This window comes from Bidens hawaiensis, unplaced genomic scaffold, assembly GCF_021521415.1.
Source record: "Bidens hawaiensis isolate Kalapana, Puna unplaced genomic scaffold, B.hawaiensis_p1.1 tig00002507_1, whole genome shotgun sequence".
Taxonomy (NCBI): domain Eukaryota; kingdom Viridiplantae; phylum Streptophyta; class Magnoliopsida; order Asterales; family Asteraceae; genus Bidens; species Bidens hawaiensis.
Genome location: NW_027491137.1, coordinates 219,593 through 234,332, shown reverse-complemented (window position 1 = coordinate 234,332; position 14,740 = coordinate 219,593). Strand labels below are relative to the sequence as shown.

The 14,740-nt window shown below is 33.0% G+C and overlaps 1 pseudogene across 1 annotated transcript; it reads left to right on the top strand.

Moving 5' to 3' along the window:
• Window positions 1-218: 218 nt before the first annotated feature.
• LOC143619777 (villin-4-like) lies at window positions 219-14,056 on the top strand (annotated as a pseudogene). The gene is made up of 22 exons (XR_013151233.1): window positions 219-292; window positions 6,300-6,399; window positions 6,780-6,848; window positions 7,570-7,806; window positions 7,898-8,075; window positions 8,165-8,297; window positions 8,443-8,604; window positions 8,679-8,826; window positions 8,923-9,023; window positions 9,701-9,856; window positions 9,935-10,003; window positions 10,106-10,174; window positions 10,244-10,381; window positions 10,461-10,589; window positions 10,675-10,821; window positions 10,927-10,937; window positions 11,035-11,175; window positions 11,252-11,377; window positions 11,468-11,536; window positions 11,608-11,920; window positions 13,412-13,610; window positions 13,685-14,056. The product of XR_013151233.1 is annotated as a villin-4-like (transcript).
• The last annotated feature ends 684 nt before the right edge of the window (window positions 14,057-14,740 follow it).

The window sequence follows — 14,740 nt, the reverse complement described above, 5'->3', positions numbered from 1 at the left end:
TTGGGTTTACTCGTGTAATCACTTGGGTTGGAGTTGTCAAAAATTATATTAAGATTCACACATATATGACTGTATTTCACTTCTTGCCACTGCCAAAATCATATTCAAGATTATAACACCAATCCCCCCCCCCCTAAAAAATAATAATAAATAAGGAACAATGTAAAATTATTCAACCATCAAAATAATGTTACTACGCTAATAAAACCTACAAATTGATGGCGGTGGCGATGACGGTAGGAGACGACGGTGGCGATGACGGTCTCATAGGTGGAGAAAATACATGGATTGAGTAACTGAAAGTAGGAGACGGCGGTGGCGATGGCGGTATCGTAGGTGGAGAAAATACATGGATTGAACAATGGAAGATAGGAACAGCATTGGGATGAACTGCGGTGGGAATTAAGGTTTGTTATTTGGGTTGGGTGTTAGAATGAAAAGAAAGGAAAGGAAAGTATTATTTGGGCGGGTTGACCAGAAAAAAGTACCAATTTTTGAATATACGTTAAAAAGTGTGAGAATTGATAAGAGCTTGACAAGTGGCACAATGAAGTAGTTTTTTATTAAAGTAGTAAGATAAGATATCTATAATATATATAAACGAAACCCCTAAAATCCTATGTGTCGCGATGTGGTCGCTCCCCCCTTTTATGGAAGCCACTAGATTGCTTGATTTTAAATGGAGGTCTCTCATTGATTTAGCCCAAATTCATGGGTATGGGTCTTACAAAACCAGATAGCTCTTAAATGGGTTATAACATCTCATTAAATCATAAATTAATCTTACCAATTATTTGATATGAAAATCCTATAAAATAGGGATATACTAAAATTTAATATCCAATTTAAAAAGAAAAAGATATTATTTATAATTAATAAACAATATTATAGTAAAAAAAACATAAGCGGGCCATGGGTCACCAAATCCAGATATCTTTTAAACGGGTTATAACATATCATTTATTTATGAAACCCTTTCATCATCAAACCCTAAGTATATTATTAACTTTCTTACAATAAAGAAAATTAAAATCCAAAAAATAAATATTAAAAAACAAAAGGTGTTAAAACAACCATTCTCTCAAGCCATCAGATATCTTTATTTGTAAATGAATGTTTCTCATACATTTGACCCGAATTCACGGGTAAAGGTGTCACCAAACCCTAAATATATTATTAACTTTCTTACAATAAAGAAAATTAAAATCCAAAAAATAAATATTAAAAAACAAAAAGTGTTAAAACAACCACTCTCTCAATCTATCAGACATCTTTATTTGTAAATGAATGTTTCTCATACATTTGACCCGAATTCACGGGTAAAGGTCTCACCAAATCCAGATAGCTCTTAAACGGGTTATAACATCTCATCATATTAAAAATTAATCTCATGTAATATATGATATGAAAATCATATAAAATAGGGATATACTAAAAATTAATATCCTATTTTATTAAAAAAAAAGATATTATTTATAATTAAGAAACAATTTTATAATATAGAAAATAAATGGGCAATGGGTATCACCAAACCCAGATAGTTTTTAAACCGAATTATAACATATCAGTTACTTGTGAAACCATTTTATCATCAAACCTCAAGTATATTAATTAGGCCTATAAACGAACCGAACGTTCTGTGAACTATTCGTGAACAGTTCGGCGGGAAGTTCATTTATGTTCGTTTATTTAATAAACGAACGAACATGAACGAAAAATTTGTGTTCGTTTAATTAAACGAACGAACATGAACACGTGTTCCATTCGTTCATTTATGTTCGTTTATTATGTTCATTTATGTCTGTTTATTTATGTCTGTTTATATATAAATAGAAAATAATTAAATATTATTTGAATAGATCATCTGCTTAAAGGCTTTATATTTGTTAATTTGTGTTCATTTAAGTTTGTTTATGTTTATTTGTGTTCATTTACATTTGTTCATATATGTTCGTTTATCTTTGTTCAGCTGTGTTCGTTTAAACTTTAAAAATATTAACACAAATTCCATTTTTAAATAAGCAAACATGAACATAAATATTTGTTCGATTCAATTGTGTTCTTTTAAAGTTAAATGAACGAGCACGAGCATGCCCTTAATCATGTTCAATTCAATTCGTTTACAGGCTTTTACTATTCACATTGATGAATACACCAGTCTCAATCTCTAGGCCTTGCTGATTTTATTTGTGTTCGTGAACACATTAATTTCCTTAATGAACGAACATGAACATAAAATCTCGTTCGGTAAGTGTTTGTGAACCGTTCATGAACACATTATTTTCTTAATGAACGAACACGAATAAGGCATTGTTCGTGTTCGTTCGGTTCATTTACAGCCCTAATATTAATTATTAACTTTCTTACAATAAATAAAATTAAAAACCAAATATACATATATAAATATTAAAAACGAATAATGTAAAACAACCCCCGTAATACGGGGGATAAAATCTAGTATATATATAGGATGAGGTTAAAATAAAAACCCACTTGAGTTGTCAAAACTGTAGAAACTCATTCTCAACCACATATTTTTAATTAAAGTTTAAATCTTGTGGTCCACAATTAAAGTGAATAAAAAATATAAATATATGTAACAGCCCAGCTACCGCCGCACCATAATATTGTCCGCTTTGGTCGGGACATACCACCATCGCCTAACGGATTTGCTTTTGGTTGCCCAGGTGGAGACTTCCCAGGAGGTCACCCATCCTGATACTACTTCCACCTGAGCACGCTTAACTGTGGAGTTATCCTCTTATCCACTACCATTAAGCACCCAAAACGCGTTATGATAGGGAAGGTGTCCACCTCCTTATAAAGAAGGCTTAGTTCTCCTCCCCAACCGATGTGGGATGTCACAATCCACCCCCCTTAGGGGTCCAACGTCCTCGCGAGACCTGGCACCACCAGTCCGGCCCTGTCTCCGATACCATATGTAACAGCCTAGCTACCGCCGCACCATAATATTGTCCGCTTTGGCCGGGATGTACCACCATCGCCTCACAAATTTTCTTTTTGTTGCCCAGGTGGAGACTTCCCAGGTGGTCAGCCATCCTAATACTACTTCCACCTGAGAACGCTTAACTGTGGAGTTCTCCTCTCATCCACTACCATTAAGCGCCCAAAACGCGTTATGATAGGGAAGAAATCCATCTTCTTATAAAGAAGGCTTAGTTCTCCTCCCCAACTGATGTGGGATGTAACAATATATATATATAACTTTTTCCCTCTACTGAAAACATATATAAAAATTAGTAAAAAAATATTAAAAATAGCTAAACAATATTTTTTTAGTTTTCTATATTTTGTATTAAATGTTACAACATATATTATGTGTGTAAAAGAACAAAAAAAAACGATGGTACATAGGGTTTTCACAACTCAAATGGGTTTCATTCTATACTCTCTCTCTCTATATATATATATATACATATATGTATGTATGTATGTAGGGGAATTATATTTTGAGAACTTGATGAGTTGTAATAACTTTAAAACCACTCTCATTCATAAATCAACATCAAATCTTTGTTATAAAACTAATTTCTCTCTTTTATACCTATCCAATCCAATCAAACCCAAACTTTCCACACTCATTAACCCAACCTTTATTACTTTTATTCAATAAATATAATTTATAATTGCTTTTTTAAGTGGCTAGAAACATAAAAAATAATAGTTTTATTTAAAAAATAAACAAAATATTTATTTAAAAATATTAAAAATACTATATTCATCAAACATATTTAAATAAGTAATATTAATTTTATATTAAAAATAATTTTTTTTGAATGAACTCATTTTTGTAAGTTAAAAAAACTGAACAAGGCTACGTTTTTAGATTTTTATAAAAACTTAATTATTAAAAGTTATTAGGAAAACTAAAAATTAGACATAAAACTAATTATTGTGAAAGATTAATGAAAAAGAAATGAAAAATATACTCACTCGTGTGATGACATGTGGCACCAATATGAGTTTCAAACTAGTTTGTCATAATTTCAAGCCTTTTTAATATTTTTTTTTCTAAATAATGAGACAAGCCACAATTGGTTTGCCAATGAGAATAATTTAAGAACTCAATATGGACTGTACAATCATTTAAATAGGTATATAATATATGACTGAGATTAAATCTGATTGAAAAATAAATGAGGAGAGAGAATAAAAATGTATAATGATTATACTAGTGTAAATGTTAGCTACACATATATAAAAAGTTGATTCGGCGTGTAAAAAAATATTGTAATTTTTTACATAAATGTAATCTACATATTACGTATATGTAAAAAAAAGTTCAAAAAAAATTTTGTTACATTGAATTCTTTCGAGTTTTTAAAACTCAAAGTGGTTCTTAAAAGAAATCAAATGTGTGTACGTGTCTATATATATTAAATGTTAGGGACTAACTACGTGTTGGTGTTAAAATTTTATAAACCATGCTAATATATAGTCAAAGCTTCTAAGACAAAATAAATATGGTTTTAAACGTGTTATTTTTTTATAGTATGCTATAGAGTGTCGTTATGTTTTTTTTTTAATTTCAAATGCGTTAATTTAACGAACTTATTTTTTAGTTTCGGTACCACAACAACCATAGTCAATACCGGCCAAAAATCACGTTGACTCGCCACTGTAACGCCCAGGTTTCCGGATCGAATTCACCAAGCAATGCACGTGAGTAAATCACTAGTTTACCATAGGGAAAAAAATGAAGTGCGAATTGGTGCATCTACTTCTTCACAACTGCAACCATACAAATCTACTCCTAGTAAATTCTTAAATCTGCAATAAGAGTTTTTTAGAGATTTTTGTCCCATATGAAGATTGTTTCTTCACGTCATCATTGGAATGCAACAATTCTTGGGTTTAAGTTCTTGTGCAAAAACAATATTTTTGTTGGTAAAGTAGAGAAGGGTGTCCAAGGTTTGGTTTTTTAACTAAAAAACACAATACATATGTATATATTTATAATATATATTGTTATAAAACATAAATGTACTTATACTTATAAAATGTCGATATTATAAACTAAAATAAATAATTAATTTAAATCTTAAATTAAATAGTTTATTATTTATACAATAATTTATTTATTTTTTTTCCCTGTAAAAACACTTTTTACTCTGACCTACTATACTTTTAAAAATAACTTATTACTTTTAATAATTAAGTTTCTAGTTAAATAAATATAAAAGAGGATGACAATATTTTCAGATTTTTAAGAGATTTTGAAAAATAGGTTTTTTCTATTTTTATTGTGACAACTAGGGGTGTTCACGGTCCGGTTTGAACGATTTTTGGGTTGAACCGTGACCAAACCGTTAGTACCGGTTTTTGGAAATTGAAAACCGAAACCGAACCGTCAATAATCAAAACCGAACCAAACCGAACCGTTACTAACGGTTTGGTCCGGTTCGGTTTCACGGTTTAAAGGTTTAAACTTGTTATGTCTTTATAATAAAAACCCACAAAAGATAAAATAAAATATTATTCAAAATGCATAAAACAATCTTGTTATAAGAGCATACTACCCGTTTAAAATTATATGAATCTCATCATTCAAATAAAAGAAATAAAGTACAAAAACAATTATCTCATGAAATAGATTAAAAACACAAGTCTTAAGTTTATAACTACAGATTGTGGTTTGCTACTACACTTTGAAGCTAAAAATAGATTTAGCCTATATTCATATTAATTAATCGAATCAAATATTAAATACAGATAACTAAATATATGCATTATAAAATATATAATAAAAACTAAAATATATTATCCGATCTTACGGTCCGGTCCAGTATTATTCCAACGGTTTTTTGTATAAACCGTAAACCAAACCGTTTATTACGGTTTGAAAATTTTCAAACCGACCGACCGAAAGTTAAAAACAAAAACCAACCGCGAAACCAAACCGACGACCGGGTTAGACGGTTTCACGGTTTAAAACCGAACCGTGAACACCCCTAGTGACAATTGAGATATAAGTGATAATGAAAAAGACATGGTCTCATAATTTGCGGGGATTTTGCGTTTTATATTGCAACTGTTAAGGGTTACTTTTTAATACGATATATTATTTTTTATTTTTAAAAAGACATATAGTTACAGGGTATAAAAAAGGAATTTGGTGGATGAAAGAAAGTGTGTATAGTCAAATGGTTGGAGAAACGGCGTAAAATAATATTGACGACAGACAACAGTTGTTTCTTTTGAGCTTAATTCAGTGGGCATTAACCTTTCGTAGTTATCATGGATGCTTGTTGTTTTTTGTTCCTTAAAATTATTTATAGAGGAATTGAAGTGTGGCGCATTGAGAATTTTAAGCCAGTGCCCGTTCCACAGTCTTCTTACGGCAAATTTTTTACAGGGGACTCCTATGTTATTTTGAAGGTTTGTACCAATGCCTATTGGGGCGTTACTGTATAACATTCTATTGTGAAGTTCCCTAATTCAAAAAATTGCATTAGGTGGTAACCATCAACGTCTTATCTGAGTGAATTTGAGAATCTTGCATGACCTCTAGAGCTGTTTCATCTTTAAGCATTCTCATGTTATGAGTGATGCCACTAAGTACTATTTTTTGTTGTCATTTAAAGTCTCACAACAAGAATGTACCGGAATGAAGTAAACATATAGAAATAGAGGAAACAATAAGCATAAGTGATTATAGTATTATACTTTGTTTTACCAAATTTCAAGCATAACTATAAGTTCTATTTTTTCTCACTTATCATTGTAACTAAATCACACACTTTCCATTCCCTTTTCAGACTATTGCTTTGAAAAGCGGTGCGTTACGTCATGACATTCATTATTGGCTAGGTAAAGATACAAGCCAGGTGCGTTTCCAATTGAATAACTTTATTCATGAATTCCAATACCTTATTCATGTTCGTCCGTTAAGCTTTTATCGGATAAGCAAATGGTTCACGATCAGCTTACCGAACGAAATTTCTTGTTTGTGTTTGTTGATTAAGGAAATAAAAAGGGTTCACGAACACAAACAATGCTTTATTTGATTTAGCTTAAGGAAATAAACTCGTTCGTGAATGGTTCATGAACACAAACGATGTTTTATTTGATTTAGCTAACCCAGAATGGTCAGTGCAACGGTTCGATCCGGCTACCAAGTTTGTGTTGGTGTTTTTTTAACATTCATATGCTATTTTACATATTAATATTCACTTAATACTCATATATATTTTTGTTTTATAGTTGATAATTCTGCTTAAATCTATATGATAAGATTAGAAAAGTCTTTAAAAGGTATTAAAAACTATTAATGAAGAAACATAAACAAACAAACATTAATGAACTTAAATGAACGTAAACAAACACATTATCGAATGTTCACGGACACAATTGAACGAACATAGCCTCTTTTCGTGTTGTTCATTTAGTTAATTGAATGAAATTCCTTGTTCATGTTTGTTTATTTATTAAACGAACATAAACGAACTTCCCACCAAACAGCATGAACGGTTCACCGAATGTTTGGTTCGTTTACAGCCCAAACTTCCAGAATGTCATAATGTTTGACTTAACTGAATTTGGTTACAGGATGAAGCTGGAGAAGCAGCACTGAAGACAGTTGAACTTGATGCAGCTCTTGGAGGACGTGCAGTTCAATACCGTGAAGTACAAGGACATGAGACCGAGAAATTTTTGTCTTACTTTAAACCGTGCATCATACCTAAAGAAGGTGGGACCGCATCTGGGTTCAAACATGTTGAATCTGAGGAGTATAAGATCCGCATGTTTACTTGTCAAGGGAAACATGTAGTTCATGTAAAAGAGGCAAGTTTATAAGCTTAACTATCCATCATTACAAATTGTCAGTTTAGAATTTTCAGCATTTTAATTTTAGTTTATTGGGATTTGGGTTTAGGTTCCTTTTGCTCGATCTTCACTCAATCATGATGATATCTTTATCTTGGATACCGCCAATAAGATATTCCAGTTTAATGGTTCCAATTCTTGCATTCAAGAAAGGGCTAAAGCACTAGAGGTTGTGCAGCATATTAAAGATACTTATCATGATGGGAAGTGTGACATAGCTACTGTTGGTAAGTGGATATTATGTTGGTACTTAAATAGTTAAGATCTGAATGATCTTTACAATTGAAGTTTTACTTATGGTTTTTGATTTGGATAGAGGATGGAAAATTGATGTCTGATGCTGAAACCGGTGAGTTTTGGGGTTTCTTTGGTGGCTTTGCTCCACTTCCAAGGAAAACAGCAACGGATGATGTCAAACATGCTGATGCTCTTCCAACTCAACTATTCTGGTAATTTGCTCATATATGCTTTAGTAGTTTTGCATCATATGGTATTTAATGTCCACATTCATTGAGTAAAGCTATGAAAAGTAAATAAAATATAGATTTTAAAATGGAATGCATAATGGTTTCACATATGTTTGTTATATTGAAGTGTCGAGAAGGGGCAGACTGAACCTGTTTCTTCTGATTCCTTAACAAAGAACCTGCTGGATACAAATAAGTGCTATCTTTTGGATTCGGGGCTGAAATATACGTATGGATGGGGAGAAATACGTCTCTTGATGAAAGAAAAACTGCAAGTGGAGCTGCAGAAGTATAGCAACACTTCTTACATTGATATACATAATAATATAATATTCACCTATCATTGTTTACCTCAATTTGTAGGAATACCTGCGAAGCCAGGACAGACTAAAGTCTCATATCATCCGACTGATTGAAAATTTTGAAACTGTAACTTTCCGGTCAAAGTTTGACTCTTGGCCTCAATCTGCTGAGGTGGCAGTCTCTGAGGATGGTAGAGGCAAGGTGGCTGGTTAGTGATTACATGTTTTACCATTTTTATTTGCATAGTATTTAATGGAAAGTTAAATATGTAATTATCACTTCCCTCATTGGTCGGTTGTTTTAGCACTTTTAAAGCTCCAAGGTGTCAATGTGAAGGGTCTACTTAAAGCTGCTCCAGTAAAGGAGGAACCTCAACCATATATTGATTGCACTGGAAACTTACAGGTAATCTTGTAGTATGTGTAGGTCTGTAAAAGAATTGAAAATTCAGTGAACTGTTCATTAACCATTTGGCAGGATGCTTGTTCATTTAATAAACGGACGAACATGAACAAACCTTTTTGTTCGCTTAGTTACACGAACGAACATGAACACATGTCTCGGTCTATCATTTATGTTCATGAACGTTTGTTTACGTTAATGTATACTCCTGAAAATTCGTTTGTTTGAATTCATAATGAATGTTCAATATCGTTAGTTAATATATTCATTCAAACGCTTTTGGCCATTACAAGTTTGTTTACTTGTAATAACTTTTCAGACCCAACATGTTGTTCTTCACATTACTTTTAACTGGTTTTTGCCCGGTTATGTCGTTCATCTATGTCCAGTTATGTTTTTCGTTTACGTTTGTGAACCGTTTATACTATTAACGGACATAAATGAACACAAACATGTTTATTTTTTAATGAACAAACACAAACAAGAAAAGAAATTCCTGTTCTTTTAATTGTTCACGTTCGATCATTTGATCATTTGTTCGGTTAATGTTAAACGAACGACACGAACATGCTCTGTGCTTGTTCTTTGGATTCTTTTACAAGCCTAAATATGTGATCTAACTATTGTTTTTATCCCAGAAAAGAACAATAATATGCATAACGAATCAGTTTTAATTGTAGGTTTGGCGTGTAAATGGTCAAGAGAAGACTCTTCTTCCAGTCTCTGATCAGTCAAAGTTTTACAGTGGAGAATGTTATATCTTCCAGTATAATTACTCCGGAGAAGATCAAGAAGAATGCCTTATTGGGACATGGTTTGGAAAGCAAAGTGTTGAGGTACTACTCACATTATCTGATTCTATATATATAACAGAATTAGATTCATATTATAGTTATATCTACATTGAGTTGTAGGTAAAGCGGCATTCAGCTACGTCTCATGCAAACAAAATGGTTGAGTCGCTCAAATTTATGGTTTCTCAGGTTGTTTACTTTAATCACGAATTTAGTTATTTAGTAGTATTACGTGTCTGTTCTTAACTTCACCATGTATTTGAACTGATGATTTGGTTTCATGGGTTTTAGCTGCAAGTTTATGAAGGAAGTGAACCCATCCTATTCTTTGCAATCTTTCAGAGCTTTCTGGTTCTTAAGGTGTGTTTCAACTCACATGCTATAATAAACAAAAAAACATAAAAAAATTAAATATATATAAATTTTCAGGGTGGTCAAAGTGATGGATACAAGACTTTTATATCAGAGAAGGATCTTCCTGATGAAACTTACAAAGAAGACGGGTTTGCATTATTTCGAGTTCAAGGCTCCGGACCTGATAACATGCAAGCAATCCAAGTCGAGCCCGTAAGTTTATTTATGAGTATTCATTATGAAGTTTACCTTAATCACCTGCAGATTTTTAGCTAAGTTTTAATTGGCTTAGGTGGCATCATCTTTGAACTCCGTCAACTGCTACATACTACACAACGGTTCTTCAGTCTTTACATGGATTGGGAATCTTAGAACTCCTGAAATAGAGGAACTTGTTGAGAGGCAACTGGATGTGATAAAGGTTTGAACCTTTCTCCTTATTGATGCTTTTTGTTTGACCAGGTCAAAATTTGCTATTATTTACTTGCCATGCACCATACTTGCAGCCATATAAGCAGTCCAAGTTACAAAAAGAGGGTTCAGAATCTGAACAATTTTGGGAAATTTTAGGTGGAAAATCTGAATACCCGAGTCAAAAGATTGCAAGAGTTGCTGAGAGTGATCCCCATTGTTCTCATGCACAGTTTTAAAAGGTTAAAGCAACTAACTTTTGCCAATTTCAAGCCAAATCCTTTTGTTACTTGCAAGGAAATACTGATTTTTTTTCTCTTTCATTGCTTATTGCTGGCATTGCTCAGGAGATCTGAAGGTGTGTATATCCTAATCTTTTTCTCTTCATTTCTCCTTTTCCTTTTTTGATCACATTTTATGTGTTATTATTATTATTTTTTTTACTTTTTATGTAGGTCACTGAGATTTACAACTTTAGTCAAGACGATTTGATGACTGAAGATATATTTATTCTTGATTGTCACTCAAGCATCTTTGTTTGGGTAGGTCAACAGGTTGACCAGAAACTGAAAACACAAGCGTTAGTTATTGGCGAGGTATATGCTTGTGCCTTTACTTTACATCCGTTATTTCATTTTTCTCCATATAATAATATACTTGCAAATTTAACAGAAATTCCTGAAACACGATTATCTTCTTGAGAAATTATCTCTCCAAACTCCAATATATATCACATCAGAAGGAAACGAGCCAGAGTTCTTCACACATTTCTTCACATGGGATTCAGCCAAATCTGCAGTAAGTAATCAACTTAAAGTTATAGGCTAAATATATAATTTAATAATTTATTGTAGTGTTTTGATATGTTAATATGTTATATGGTTGCAGATGCATGGAAACTCGTTTCAAAGGAAACTATCTATACTAAAAAACGGAGGTCGTCCAACTTTGAGTAACGTAAGTCACATTTTATGTAACATTTTCTTTCTTTAGCATGCAGTCTAATAAAACACTTGTCATATTATTAGAAACCAAAAAGGTGAACGCCAGTAGCACATGTAGGAAGGTCACTTACAACCGAAAAACCGCAGCGTGCAAGAAGTGTGTCGTTTAGCCCCGAAAGGATTCGTGTTAGAGGCAGATCACCAGCCTTTAATGCTCTTGCTTCCGCATTTGAGAATCCGAGTGCAAGGAATCTTTCAACACCCCCGCCCCAAGTCAGGAAGCCTTATCCAAAATCTGATTCCTCAAATGGTGCTTCACGGTCCACTGCTATTGCATCATTAACCGCCACTTTTGAACAACCTCCACGAGAACCCCTCATGCCGCGATCCATCAAACGTAAGATTTTTTTGTGTTTATTATTTTTAGTTTTAGGTGTACTTTTGTTTGAAGTTGTAATAATCGAAAGCAGTTGTTCTTTATCTAAAAATTAAAAACCAACTATTATATGTAATTACATATATATTAAAAATCAACTAACTAGTAGTTAACTCACAATATTACTGTTTATAAACTAAACCACTTAATTTTATACGCGTATCTAAAGCGGTTAGCTATATCAGTACGTAGTTGGAAAATTACAAGGCGAGCACTTGCTTTTGCCAGTTTGTGGTTTTTTTTACATGTTATTTACACATGTTTTCTATTGCATTTTCTCTTTTCCTTCTGAAAATACAGGTTCTTTTTAATTTTTTTGACATGCAATGCACATCATTTATTAATTAATAGATGTATCTTAGTATTTTAAAGCTATAAACTAAAACAAAACTAGCCAATGCATTATAAAAGTTATTTTGATTTCTTAGGTTTGAATTTTGGTGTCACAAAACTCTCACTGCATCACTTTGCGGCGCCTTATTGGTCCATGCTATTTTGTTATTTCTTTTTGTGTTTTGTTTTAGTCCAGGTGTCGTAACGAACGTAATGAAAGCCGTCCAAATGCTAACTTTTTTTTTATGTTTTTATTTGTTTTAGCTCTAGTAAAGTAACAAACGTAACGGAAATGAACCAAATTCGCGTACACTCACCACGTTTTATTTTAGTTATGCTACTATAATGAATGTAAAGAAACCGACCAAATGCCAATTTTGTTTTTGTTTTAGTTACGGTACCATAACGAACATGATGGAGACCGACAAAATTTGTGTAGGCTCACAGCATCAACACCCGGGATCGACAACCCTTGGGCTTCACCAATGCCCGAGTTTATGCCACCCCATTTGCCCACCTCAGTTTTTATATAGTTTTTTGTTTTAGTTCCGGTTCCGTAATGCACGTAACCGAAACCGATCGAGTTCACGTAGACTTACTGCCTCAACGCCCGGGACCGATAATGCTTGAGTTTTACCACCGCCCGGGTATTACGGACTTACACCGGCGCCGTTAAAATACTAGTTGGTTTCAAAACTCAAGTCCAAACACCAAAGTACTAGGGGGGTGCATGGGTTGGTTTTGGGCTCAAAGCCTCAAACTGAACCAAAAACCAAAAGTTTGGTTTTTGAGTTTTTGAAAACCGTTTAGTTTTGGTTTTTTCGGTTTGGTTTTACCATCTAGGCATGAAGTTTTTGGGCCGAAGAAAAATGCCCAAAATAATGAATTTTGGCCTAAATGTTTTTGTTAATTAATTTAATTGATTATTAAACATTTTGGCCTAAAATATATAGGGTGCAGGTCGCTTTTTTCGGTTTAAATTACATGCAAAACGGAAACTAAACTGAAATTTCAATTTTTATAAAATAATATTGCCAAAATGTCTGTTATTGTTTGGGTTCGGTTATTTCGGTTTGGTTTTTACTACTGAAACTTGTTACTATATTTACATGTATACAGCTCGTCCCAAATCGCCACCAAAGTTCGACTCAAACCCCAAGGAAAACACGTTGACCAGTAAATAGAAACCTTGACAATACAAGAAGATGTTAAAGAAAATGAAGTTGAAGATGAAGAAGGGCTCACTTTGTACCCGTATGAACGCCTTACAACAGTATCCACCGACCCTGCTGCAGATATTGATGTAACCAAACGAGAGGTAATGTGTTTGGAAGCGTTGTATTAAATAAACTATATACTTTTATTATTAATTTGATTGAAAATTTTGTGCAGACATATTTGTCTTCGGCTGAGTTCAGAGAGAAGTTTGGAATGACCAAAGAAGCCTTCTACAAGCTGCCAAAATGGAAGCAAAATAAACTGAAAATGGCACTTAAGTTGTTCTGAGTTCTATGCTGCCTGAATTGCAAATTTGTATGTTTTTTATTACAAATTTGTGTGTTCTATGGTATGTTTTTTTTAAGTGTCAGTTGCATGGTCAGTTTTTGGTTGTGAGTTTGCATTTTTGGTTGTTTTCTTCTTTCAATTATTTGATTATTTTGATTTTAATTGAGTTATAGAGTTTGCGGAAGCTGGCCTATTTTAGATTGTATTTACTTCGATGATAGAGGCGTGTACAGGACAAACAAATGTAAAAACCTTTCTAAGTTAACAGTAAATGCTGTGATTTTTACTTTATATGCATAATTTTGGTATTATTTTATCTTTTTAATTGGAATGATGGTATTTTTTTCTGTTGTATTTGTCACCATCAACAATCACAAGTACCTGATATCGCGGTACTTGCTGACCTAGAATTTATCAACACGCAACCCGTGTGTTGGAACGGTGTCAATGGTAAACCATCCGTCAAACACGGACCGTGAGTATAGGATATTTTGCCCGAACTTGTTAAATGTTGGTGGTGTGAAATAAAGGTGAGGTGATGGTAGTGTTGACTGTTGAGTGATTCCCTTACAAACTCAATCGTCTTTGTATGTGTATTTTCTTACTTCAACATCAAGAGGAAAATGGCCCCTCAGCAACTTTTAGAAATTGTTTCATTCATATGGTTTTTAAGTTTCAGGATTTATTTGTTTTGATGGGATAAAAATATAAAATGATCAAATACTTTACATATTCAGCAACAAGATGTTAAATGTGTCCTACTCCCCGGGTTGGCAAGTTGAACCGTATACAGGCCTGCGAATTTTACAAGAACACGGCGTGAATAAAAAGTCGTGCAACATATACGAACCCGGACATAACACGAGTTTTCATCAGTTGATACAAACATAGTCTGTCTAACTCCAAATTTTATTTTCTTTCCACAACAAAAAAACCACCCAA